We start from the raw sequence: 13,715 nt of genomic DNA on the forward strand, positions 1-13,715 counted from the left end.
TATATACAGAATTAATACACTGTCAGAATGAAACATAGTTATCCAGATTTAAAAAATGAATCATACACAAAATACATAATCTGCTGTGACCAAATACTGTCAAAACTGTAATCTGACATACATTTTTACTTATGCTGGTCTAACAGTCACTGTTAAGATATTCGTCTATAGAGTAGAAGGAGTTGCCTATCAAAAAGTCTTTCGAACTCTCTTTAAACTATGTTTGATCTGAAACCAAGTTCTTAATGTTTGCTGGCAATTGATTGAAAATATGCGTTCCTCTTTGGACCAAGATAAGTGATTTTAGGTCTTTATGTAGATTGCTCTTATTCCTAGTATTGACACTATGTATTGAGCTATTGGTTGGAAGTAGAGACATATTACTTGCAACAAATTTCATTATAGAATAAATATACTGAGAAGCAGCGGTTAGAATACCCAGTTCCTTGAACAGGTTTCTATATGATGCTCTTGAATTTACACCGCAAATGAGTCTTATTGCACGCTTTTGCACTCTAAAAACTTTTTACCGGTTTGACGAGTTACCCCAGAACATGATCCCACATGACATAATAGAATGAAATTAAGCAAAGTATGCAAGCTTTTTTTATATTTATATCTCCTACATCTGACATCATTCACATTGCAAACACAGACTTGTTTACATGCTTCAGCAATTCTGTAGTTGCCTTCCCAACTGAATTTATTATCGAGCCGTAATCCCAGAAATGTCACCAATCTGCGCGTTATACACATGCTGGAAGGAAATCTCCTACAGGTTCTGAACTGCATGTAGTAGGTCCTTTCAAAGTCTAATGACAGTGAATTAAATTTAAACCATCTATTAATGTCAGTGGAAATTTGATTAGCAGCTATTTCTAAATATGTACTTGATTTCCTATTTATTGCAATATTTGTATCATCTGCAAACAAAGCGAACTTATCATCTGTGCAGTGTAACAGACGAGAGGTCATTAATGTATACAAGAAAAAGCAACGGATCCAAGATGGAACCTTGAGGAACACCATATGTAATTAATTCCTAATCAGATGAAGTCTGATTACTTAGTCTATAGATATTTCGCAATGACACCCTTTGTTTTCTGTTAGGTAAGACTCGAAACATTTTGCAGCACTGCCAGTGACACCATAATATTATGATTTACTTAAGAGAATGCTGTGATTCACACAGTCAGAGGCTTTTGACACATCACAGAAAATGCCAGTAGCCTCTAATTTTTTATCTAACAGATTAAATTCTTCTCACTGTACATGTAAATATCGAAACCATTAAGGAACTCAGAATGTGACTTGGACATTATATTATTTGCAGTCAGATGCTTAAGGAGACACTTGAACACAACCTTTTCAAATATTTTTGAAAAAGCCGGCAAAAGTGAAATTGGTTTGTAATTTGATGGTATTTCGTTATTCCCCTTCTTGTAAAGAGGCTTAACTTCAGCATATTTTAGCCAGTCTGGAAATGTTCCACTGATAAGATATAGATCACACAAATAAATTAAGACATGACTCAACTTACATGAGCACTCTTTGATTAACTTCGTTGATATGTTATCATAATCACTAGAATACTTCGATTTTAAGGATTTTAGATGGATGCTACTTCTTTGGGAGACGTGAGTGTCATGATCATGTTACTGAAGTTATTTGTAAAGACTGGTCTCAGATATGCCATTGCACTGTTCACTGACCCTGATAACTCCAAGCTGTCAGTAACAGACACAAAGCGCTTCTTTAAGAGGTTTGCAGCACTACATGCACTTGTTACGAGTGTCTCATTTATTTTTAGAGTTATCTGTTGCGCTTCCTTTTTCCCCCTTTCTGTGTCTTCACTATATCCCATATAGTTTTTATTTTGTTGCCTGATGTAATTATCGTTCTCTCATAATAAAGATGGTTTGGCTTCTGGATTGCTTGTTTCAATATTTTGCAGTATTCCTTGTAATGCATTACAGTGCTAACATCAGAGCTGTTCCTAGACAGTAGATACAGTCTCCTTTTTGTCCCACATGGTACCTTTATTCCTTGTGTAATCCATGTTTTATTTGGAGAGTTCTGTTTGTTCTGAATTATCTCCAGGCGAAAACCATTTTCAAAAGAGTAAGTAACTTTATTAATGAATGATTTGTACTTTTCCATTTGAGTCAGAAGTATTGTAAACATCTATCCAGTTCATGTATTTGAGCTGTCTCCTAAAATTTTCATTTTTGGACTGGTTTATTACTCTCCTGTACTCAGATTTAATATATTTTATGTCCTCACAAGTTTCAACATTTAACAGAAGATGCTGCATGGTATGATCAGATAGGCCATTTACTATTGGTTTTGCGATATTGCTTTTTTCCCTAAATTTGTCTTCAAAGATATTATCAATAGCTATCTCAGAACATGTACGAGGGTTGGAGCTTAAATAGTGGAAACTGTTTATTCACAACCGATACAAAATAGTTACAAGTTTGCACCTGTTACTGTCCTTCAAAGTAGTCCCCAGCGTTGTGTATAACCCGTAGCCAGCGATATGGAAGTCGTAGTATACCGTTAGCTGAGCCTGTTCTGTTGATGGTGCGAATGGAGCGGTCTACTGCCTGTCAAATCTCTAAAACAGTTCTGAAGCGAATGCCACGAAGTCCGGGGAGTATGGTGAATGGTACAGTGCTTCCCAGTCCCATCGACCGAACAGAGCAGCCACAGATTGCGCTGTATGCGTCCGCGCATTGTCGTGCAAAATGATGGACGGGTTGCACAGAAAGTGTCGCCGCTTCTTTCGCAAAGCTGGTAGCAGGTGATACTCCAAAAACGAAGAGTAATACTTTGCATTGACGGTCAGCCGTGAAGGAACGCAATGCGTTAGGACAACATCATCACAGTCATACATGAGAATCAACATAACTTTAGACCCCTCCATTCGCACCATCAACAGAACAGGCTCTGCTAACGGTATACTACGCCTTCCACATCGCTGGCAACTGGCTCTACACAACGCTAGCGACTACTTTGAAGGACAGTAATAGGTGCAAACATGTAACTCTTTTGTATCGGTTGTGAATAAATGGTTACCACTATTTTAAGTCCCAACCCTCGTACATACACTAGTTGCAAAGTTCACAATAGGAATTAAATTGAATGATACTGTTACTAATTGCAGTAATTGTTAGCTGGCAGAGGTTTGCAATAAATCTATATTAAAATCGCCAGCAATCACTACTTCTTTGTTTTCACTGTGAGATGGGACAACAGAGTTTCCATATTTTTTATGAAGTGGTTAAGGTTTCCTGAAGGTGCTCTGTACATACTTAATATTGCGAAGGAGTGTCTTTGGTCATGCAGCAGTCTGGTATTTAACAAGCAACGAGGAATTGTGACGTAATCTGAACTCGCTGACAGCTAAAATATCAGCTTGTGAAGTGCAAGCCTACGTGGCTGAGAGACAACCAAGAAGAGGCCATACATCGTGATAACGAGACGCGCCGCAGTAGAACATTCGCCTGCAACAATGTTCTGGAAGCAGTGAGGAGACGAGCCTCGGGGATGACCAGGAAGGATTTCCTGAGACCCTCACAGCCATCTCCCACGGTGGATCCCGAGTTGCACTTTTCCCGCCAGTGCCCTCGCCCTCCATCTACTGCCCTGCACTCTATGACAACTCCACCGGCAGAACGAGGGTGACTTCTTAAGCCGGAAGTCTTCGCCAACCATTGCTGATGACTTCTATTCATAATTTAAGACTGAGCGAGGTGGCGCAGTGGTTAACACACTGACCTCGCGTTCGGGAGGACGACGGTTAAAACCCGCGTCCGACCATCCTGACGTAGGTTTTCCGTGATTTCCCTAAATCGCTCCAGGCAAATGCCGGGATGGTTTCTTTAAAAGGGCAAGGCCTCCTTCCCCATCCTTTCCTAATCCGATGGGACCAATGACCTCGCTGTTTGGTCCAACCAACCAACCATAAGAAACATCCTGGCAGATTAAAACTGCGTGCCCGACCGAGACTCGAACTCTGGACCTTTGCCTTTCGCGGGCAAGTGCTCTACCATCTGAGCTACCCAAGCACGACTCACGCCCCGTCCCGACAGCTTTACTTCTGCCAGTATTTCGTCTCCTACCTTCCAAACTTTACAAAAGCTCTTCTGCGAACCTTGCAGAACTACCACTCCTGAAAGAAAGGATACTGAGGAGACATGGCTTAGCCACAGCCTGGGGGATGTTTCCGGAATGAAAGTTTCACTCTGCAGCGGAGAGTGCGCTGATATGAAACTTCCTGGCAGACTAAAACCGTGTGCCCGACCGAGACTCGATGTCGGGACCTTTGCCTTTCGCGGGCAAGTGCTCTACCATCTGAGCTACCGAAGCACGACTCATGCCCGGTGAGTTTTACTTTTAATCTGTTTTAACACATTTATCTGCCAGGAAGTTTCAAATCAGCGTACACTGTTGAGTTGTAAGACCTATAAACAGGCAAGTCAAACTGAGTATTCTATGAGCTCAAGACGATATTCTATTACGTGATACCTTCGTTTGTTATAGGTTAGAAGTATTTTACGTGTTATTAATATTCTGCTGTTTGCTTTGTCTAAAGAGGAGCTAATTCTGTGAAGTTCAAATGGTTCAAATGGCTCTGAGCACTATGGGACTCAACTTCTCAGGTCATTAGTCCCCTAGAACTTAGAACTACTTAAACCTAACTAACCTAAGGACATCACACACATCCATGCCCGAGTCAGGATTCGAACCTGCGACCGTAGCGGTCTCGCGGTTCCAGACAGCAGCGCCTAGAACCGCACGGCCACTTCGGCCGGCTTCTGTGAAGTAGTCGTTTATATTTTATTAGTGTGTTACACGTTGTGCCTTTTCATGTTAATTGTTTCTAAGAAGCTACAAATGACTCTGTGTATGTTGCAGGTAGCTGAAACTGACGTGTTGACGGGGGTCGCGTCCTGACAGGGTTGATAGTGGCCCTTTTTACTACGGCACATCCGGCTATCCTCCTTCAGTACATTTGTCTCGCTTATATCATTGCTACGTTTGTCGAGTGGAATTAGGGCTTTCTGTAATCACCTTATATGTTGAAGTTAAGTATCTCCTTTGCCAGGGCGTGAACCTTCGTGGATATAATCGTATTCTCATCTGTAAAGATTTATAGGGTTATTCATTTGTTCTCGTCACATGTATGATTATTTATCTTCTTATATTTAATGTCAGTAAAATGTAAGTGTTAGCGAGGTCCGAATTGGGACGTTGTATTCTCCTCTTGTGGAAACAAATTTGAGTGATTTTATTCCTTTTTTAAGTAGCTTTTAGATGCGTACATTTTGCCTCCATGTTTGGTGTTTTTATAGCTTCCACGTAAATTAAAAAAACAATAAAGGTAAATTTGGCAACGGAGGGTTTCGTGTATTTATTAGTTGCTAAGTGGATCCTAAGCTAAGAGCAGGAACCCTACAAATGGCATCAATGTAATGCCGAAACTGGTAGCATATAAGAAGTTCATAAAATAAATTTCTACAATACATACGGCTGCCGGTAAATTATTGCATCAAGAAATACAGGCGAGCCGTTGTCCCACAGTCCACAATGCATCAACAAAGAACTATAGTTCAAGTAACAGCTGGGTTCGAACCCGACATCCAACACTTTTTGATTTCTAGTCACAGACGCTACCGCAGACCACGGGTAATATGCACAGCAATAATATGATTTATTTGATTTGTTACTCCAAGTAACTTTATTTCTGTGGAAACATGTCCACAACTGAGAGAAAGCACATAGCACGTAATCAAACAAAGCGTGCATCACAATATCCAGAGTAATGCAAAAACCCTCAGAATAAAACTTATGTTCAAACGAATTTTTTTTTCTCGCGTACCTCTCTATCTTTTTGATACGTCACATGTGAAAATCACGGTGTTCATCCAAGATAGTAGCACCCATAATGGCCGCCATGTTGCTAACATAGCCTCACAGGTTTTTCCCACTCTCCCGTTTCGTATTACTTGACTTCAAGTTTCTGTTCATGCACATGTCTTTTGTTTTAGAAGAGTGGTTACACACATTTAGACCACCCTGTAGATGCAAACGCTGAGGAATTGCAGGTCCGTGGCTAACGTAGCCGCGTTTTGTTAGGTTAAGAGAAAAGCCTGTTTTGCGAAACCATTCGGCCTGCTTGATTATTCATGGTGTACGTGCTGAGAAGGCGACACGTGTTATAAGCACCGGCCTTGCGGCGTTGTCCCCCCAAGTGGCCCGGCAGGCCGAGGTCGCACTAAGTGCCGTTTGTTGCCAACTCAGTATGAGTCGATTGTTCCGATCGCTGGAAGAACTAACGAGGAGAACACGAAAACTGCCACAACCCAGAAACTTCGCTCGTTGGAAGAAGAGTTAAAATATCCGTAGAAAGTAGACCGTTTCTGAGAAGATGAGTATCAAAGTTTTTGACGTAACAGATACTCAGCCTAACAAGTGGCATAGTGGTTAGCGTCGCGATTTCTCACTTTTTGTGTCCCGTGTTCGAAACCCGATTACTGTTTTTTTACTTTATTTTTGTTTTCCTTATTTATCTACCCATGATCGCAGAAGGTTACTACACGAAAGTTTCTTATCAGTTTGGGAGATACAAGGGCGGTATATCTTTATATATATAATTCTACTGTACGTGTGTATGTCACTGAACTACTCCTAAACGGCTGGACCGATTTGAATGAATTTTTTTGTATGCGTTTGGGTGGCGCCCTGGATTGTTTAGATTCACAGATCAACCCGGCAGATGGCGCTGCAGTCGGTATGGTTGGTTGGTTGGTTTTGGGGAAGGAGACCAGACAGCGTGGTCATCGGTCTCATCGGATTAGGGAAGGATTGGGAAGGAAGTCGGCCGTGCCCTTTCAGAGGAACCATCCCGGCATTTGCCTGGAGTGATTTAGGGAAATCACGGGAAACCTAAATCAGGATGGCCGGACGCGGGATTGAACCGTCGTCCTTCCGAATGCGAGTCCAGTGTCTAACCACTGCGCCACCCCGCTCGGTCTGCAGTCGGTATCTAGGTTATTTATCTATACTGCAACTAAACGGCTGGATCAACTTGAATTTTTGTGTATGCATTCAAGTGGGGGCATGGAAAATTTACATTCTTAAATCAGCACTGTAGCTGGCGTTGCATTTTTGTGTGCAATATTCTGCGTATTATATTCAGATATAACTTACGTGCATAGGATTTCGTTTATTTTTCGACATTTTAATTTGAGTGTATTATATTATGCGTGTCTCGTTATTCTGACATTTTAATTTTTTTGTATGGTGTCTTTTGAAATTTCAGGTGTCGCATTTTAGTGAATATTTAGTGTATTATATTGACATATAAGTTACGTACACAAAACAATGCCACGTCTTCGTGGACGAGGAGGAAATATTGGTCGACGGACTCGGGATTCACAATCAGTCCAGAACCGTCGGTTAAATACGACTAGATCGGCAGAAGATCAGTTGACGGACAATGAAAATTTAAGAAACCAGGCTGCAATCAGACGTGATAATGAAAGTCAAGAGCAACGCAACGAACATTAATCATGCGTGACTTCCTGAACGAGCTATTTTAGCCGCAAAAAATATCGATGTTGACGCTATTAACTTCAAAATACAACAGTCATTGCCCGGCAATGAGATAATGTTCAAATCGAACGACACAGTTACCGATCCTGATGAAGCAGTCAACTATCCTGTTGAATGTTTGAATTCTCTGGATTTACCAGGAATGCCACCACATAACTTGCGATTAAAAATTGGCTCACCTATCGTTTTGCTTCGCAATTTAAATGCACCTAAGCTATGCAACGGTACAAGATTAGTCATAAGAAACTTATGGGCAATGTTCTTGAAACTACAATTTCGAACGGCAAATTTGAAGGTGAAGTTGTTCTCCTGCCACGAATCCCAATGATCCCTTCAGACTCACTCATTCCATTCAGACGTCTGCAATTTCCAATTCGCTTGGCATTTGCCATGACTATTAATAAGTCACAAGGTCAAACAATGTCGATTTGTGGGTTGTATCTAGAAAATCCGGTCTTTTCACATGGCCAATTATATGTGGCGTGTTCTCGCGCTGGAAAACCGTCAAGTTTATTCATTTATACTCCTCTGGAATTGACTAAAAATATTGTTCATCAACTCGCATTAAAATAAAATTAAACAAGCATTATTGATTATAACGAATTGTTTTTAGAAAAATTGATGTTATTTCAAAATAAAGAATAATGAAATTATTATATTATTTGTGTTTCATTTCATACTTTGTTTAAATCCTAATCGCTTGAAATATCATGCAGGATAACATCTGTCTGGTCCGCTAGTTAATTGTAAAATTACAACTGGGATTCACAATAAATGTCATGCGTTTATTATATAAATATATGTCACGGTATTTTCAGGGCTTACAATATTTTTCTTATGTTTATTCTTCAGAGAGATTTGGTGCATTAGCTTAGATGATACCGATAGTAGAAACTTTCGAAACATAGAAGTTCCGAACATTACGAGCATCGCGCGGAGGTAGGTTTGCAACAGCGACCTGTCTTCGAGTGAATCTCACTCGGGGAAGAAAGGTCGTTAACATTGCTGATGATTTCACGCATTGGCAATAACTTCGCGGCAAGCCATGCATAACGTATCACTTTTCCGAAAACTGGCTCCTGCAGTTGATTACAAATCAAGATGAACCACAGAAATTTCACCGAAAACAATTTCAAATAATTTTTTTCCATTTAACACATGATTTATTGTCTTTTTTCTTTTTGATTCATTCACCATACAATTAGTAGACGAATAAGGAAGTTACTTTATTATAAATTGGAATGCGTTAATGCAGTAATTTTCTGTGGACATGGATACATAAATGAAAAACAAAAATAATAATCTAGTTCCGAAGACGGGATGCAAAAGCGTGCCACCACTTCGCTTAAATTGTTTACTCACTAAAAGGCACATAAAGTTCTTCGAAAACTCTGACGGTCGTTTGCTCAGAAACGGTCGAGTATCTACAGGTAAGCCGAGACTCGTATTCTTTTATTTCGATCCCTCCTCCACTTTTGCGAAGATTCTGGGAGAGCGGGTTATATCACTTCCAGTGTTCTTCTCGTAGGCCTCGTACACCAACGTTCATCCAAAAACCACCCCAAGATGAAAAGAAGGTTAAATGTAACCATTGTTGTAGTTGTGGTGATCTTTAGTCTAGTGACTACTTTTTTACAGACGTTCACATTTGTCCATCCTATGCAATCCTCTCCATCTGTGAAACTTCCAGGTCGATCAAAACTTTGTGCCTGATCCAAGCTCGAACCTTGGACCTTAGCTCAGCCAACAGACAAAGATCCCAGCTCCGATCACCGATCTGGCACACAGTTTTAATCAGCCAGGAAGTTTCAGATCTGCCCAAACGCCACTGCTGAGACAAAATTCATTCTGGAAACAATCCCCCAGGCTGTGGCTGTGTCCCCACAATACCCTTTCTTCCTGCAGTGTTAGTCCAGGACGGTCTGCAGAAGAACATCTATGGAGTTTGGAAGGTAGGAAGATTAATACAAAATTTATAGTTGGTGTGATGAATGGCAGATTGCTCAAAATGCAGAAAAAGCTTAAGTTAATGAAGGCGATTAAGAGAAACAATACTGTAAACTTCGAACAAGGTATCAGTGTCGTGCAGCTTGACAGTCACATCGATTAAATAGCTAGGCGCTACGTTTCAAAGCGATATGGAATGGAATAAGCACATCAGGTTGGCAGTAGGAAGGCGAATTCACGATTTTGTTTTATGGAGAGCATTTTGGCAAAGTCTAGCACATCCATTAAGGAGTCGGCAAATAGAATGCTAGTACGACCCACTCATGAGTAGTGTTCGAGTGTTTGGGATCTCCACCAGATCGGATTAAAGGAAGACGTAGAAGCAGAGGCGTGTAACTACATTTCTTACCTATAGGTTCGATCAGAACGCAAGTACGAGGGTTGTCCAGAAGGTAACGTACCGCACTTTTTTCTTCAACAATTCTTTATTGAACATAATGAGAATTACACACACAAAAGACGTGTTCTATCTACGCACCACATTTTTCCATCCCGTTCAATGGCCCTCCTCCAGTGCGAAACAAGGGCGTGTATGCCTTGTCGGTACCAATCCTTGTCCTAGTGGTGGAGCCAGTGCTTCACTGTGTGAATCACCTCTTCATCGTCCTCAAAATGTTTTCCGCATCCTTGTAATGGCCCAAACAAGTGGGAAGTCCGAAGGGGCTAGGCCAGGGTTGTAGGGTGGATGGCGTAACACTGTCCAACCCTGTTTTCCGATGTGTTCAGCAATCCTCAGACTTAAGTGTCGCCGAGCTTTATCGTGTTGCAGAAAAACATCTCCCGGGTTCCTGTGGCTCCGAAGTCGCCGGAAGAGCATCTTGAGTTTTGTTAATGTGTTGACATCTGCTTCTGAATTTGTGGTACCGCCTCTGGGCATCACATCGATAGAGTCACACCTTCACAGTTCCAGAACACGGTGATTATACCTTCTAACAACCCTACCACAACAAAGGTAAAATTTAATTATGATTGTAGTGTTGCTCACGCTGCTAAATATTGCATTTTCGGGCAACACCAAAGTTATATTATGTGGCAGGTGTCATTAGAGCACAGTTAATAAAGTCATTTCTTGAAATAATGGATAAACTAGGCACTCATCTTTTCGTGTTTCCCACGCTGGTCTCGTTGTGAACTAATGGCTCAATCGTCGAAAATCTAGGTGGTGATGATTCCAAGTTCGGATCCAAAGAGGCCTAGGTGTTATTCTGCGATATTCAAAAGTTTTATAGATGCGCTTTACAAACCATTCTTGAAGATTAAACTTTTGCAAGTTAGGACGATGGTGATGTAAAAAAATAATCAGCACTCCAAATTTAAGTTACACTTCTTTTTTACTATTTTTGTAGCAATATCACTTCACAATATAAAACATACTTGAAAATATCTTCCTCACTGTTAAAGTTCACATTTCATAAACTGACTACAATTTGCGTCTTTTCAACATGACGACCAAGACTTGACTTTTTCTAATAACCAGTTACGCGCCCAAAAATCAGAGTTACAAATACGTCAAAGATCATAGTGACAAAAGAAAGAATCCACATAAGAATAATATCATTGTAATATAAGCATATCGATGTATCAAAGTACCTCTACATTAATGAAATGAAATCTGAATGTTGTCTCAGAAATATGTCAACTACTTTACAGAAACACAATAGACTATTGCTGGTATCGAGAGGTTGAGGTGAGGTGCCGTAATGGTTACGTAATTCAAGTACCATTACAACCTTTACCGGCGGAAGCAGTTGCTTTGAATTTTTTCTTCTGTGAGGAGTGGGAATGGTGCCATACCATCGACTGTCGTTTTGTTTCGGGTTTAAAATGGTGAACCCAGGTTTCATCACCTGTCACAATCCTGGACAAGAAGGCTCCCTCCTCAACTTCGAAATACTGCAACAAATAAAGACAAGTGGTTTTATTGTGCGATTTATGATCAACCGTTAGACACCCCGGGACCCATCTTGCACACACGGCCGGCCGGTGTGGCCGTGCGGTTAAAGGCGCTTCAGTCTGGAACCGCGTGACCGCTACGGTCGCAGGTTCGAATCCTGCCTCGGGCATGGATGTGTGTGATGTCCTTAGGTTAGTTAGGTTTAATTAGTTCTAAGTTCTAGGCGACTGATGACCTCAGAAGTTAAGTCGCATAGTGCTCAGAGCCATTTGAACAATTTTTTTTGCACACACGTTTGAATATCCAAGAGTGCGGATAATTGCTTCCACACTTCCTTTGCTGTTTGACAGATGCAGCGCCAACTGGCGAGTCGTAATGCGTGTGTCCTCGCGAATAACAACATCAGCTCGCTGCAACATGTCAGGTGTGACAGCCGTGGATGGCCTCCCTAACCGCTGCAAATCGTGGAACTCCGCCGAACCGCCTTCTGATGACCTTACCCTCCGTGCCCAACGACTAACTGTACTTTTGTCGACAATAGACGCTCTATAGACTTTGCACAAGCGTTTGTGAATATACCCCATACTTTCTCTTCAGTGAGAAATTCAATGACGACACGTCGTTTGTAACGTACATCACCTACAGACGCCATTTTGAAACTGTCCTGCAGCCACGCTGTCTGTCGGAGGTGATTGAAACTTGGCGCACTCACTCAGGACACTTCAGATAATACGTAAGTAACGTTTCACATTCGTGGTATTGTTTTCGGCTGAGAAAAAAATGCGGCGCGTTACTTACTGAGCAACGCTCACACTAGGGACCTTCAATAAGTAATGCAACACATATTTTTCCCTCGGCCAGTTTCTGCTGAAAAGCGTAACTTGTTGTGGGACATCGTGGAATATTCCTGCCTCAGCTCCTGTAGTTTCATGAAGTTCCCATAGGTGGCAGCGCCGTACGTAGCCTTCAAAATGGCGTCTGTAACGGACCAGAGAGCTGTCATTGAGTTCCTTTTGGCGGAAATCCAGAGCATCGTAGATATTCACAGGCGTTTGGAGAATGTCTACGGAGAACTAGCAGTGAACAAAATCACGGTGAGTCTTTGAGCGAGGCGTCTGTCGTCATCGCAACGAGGTCTCGCAAATCATTCAGATCTCCCACAGGCTGGCTGGCCACACTAGCTGTGACTCCTGTAATGTTGGAACGTGCGGACACTCTCACTCGACGTGATCGACAGACCACAGTCAGACACCTCGCTGCTCAACTGGACGTCTCTGTTGGCAGCGCTGACACACTCGTCCATCAGTTGGGGTACTGAAAAATGTGTGCCGGCTGCCTTCCTCACCGTCTAACAGAGGACCATAAACAGCAACGAAGGACCATTAGCGCGGAATTGCTTCCGCGTTACTAGGCTGATCGTGGCAATGTTTTGTTGAACACCGTCACAGGCTATCAAACACGGGTTCATCACTTCGAATGTGAAACAAAACGGCAATCCATGGAGTGGTGACACACCACCTCTCTTCCGATCAAAACCCCACCCTCAGCTGGTGACAGTCTTCTGGGACTCTAAAGGGGTGATTCTCAAGGTGCAACGATAAACTCGAAAGTGTACTGTGCTACCCTCAGGAAACTGAAGAAACGACTTCAGCGTGTTCGTCTCCAGGATAATGCAAGTGAAGTTCTCGATCCCCGTGACAATGCTTTGTCTCACCCGAGGGGAGATCACAAAACCTCAGTGGACTGTTCGGGAGGGCTGTCGTCTATGGGAGAGGCGTGACCAACAGTGTCTCAACTACGTTGTGGAGACAACAAGGAATGGCCGAGCATGTTATAAGCACAAGGGGTGCAACAGTGAACCGGGTTTCCACATGCAACAAAAGTAATGGCACTTGGCCATCACTCGAGTGGCATCATCGTAGTTGCATCTGGAAACACCTGCGTGATGCTGCTTTTAGCCATGCCACAAAAGTTAAAGCCGCTATAAATTTGTGAAGATACTCCCCCCCCCCGCCCCCCCCACATGCACACGCAACGATTAACATCAGAAGCTTTCAACACCCATCTTCTTGATCTCAAGACTTCTGAGACAGTTAGGTGTCAAGTTTTTGCCACCATACATTTACTATTCGATAAATTCTTTTTTTATTTATATTTATACTCTGAAGAGCCAAAGAAACTGGCATAGGTATGC

The sequence above is a fragment of the Schistocerca cancellata genome, chromosome 10 (assembly GCF_023864275.1).
Source record: "Schistocerca cancellata isolate TAMUIC-IGC-003103 chromosome 10, iqSchCanc2.1, whole genome shotgun sequence".
Lineage (NCBI taxonomy): Eukaryota > Metazoa > Arthropoda > Insecta > Orthoptera > Acrididae > Schistocerca > Schistocerca cancellata.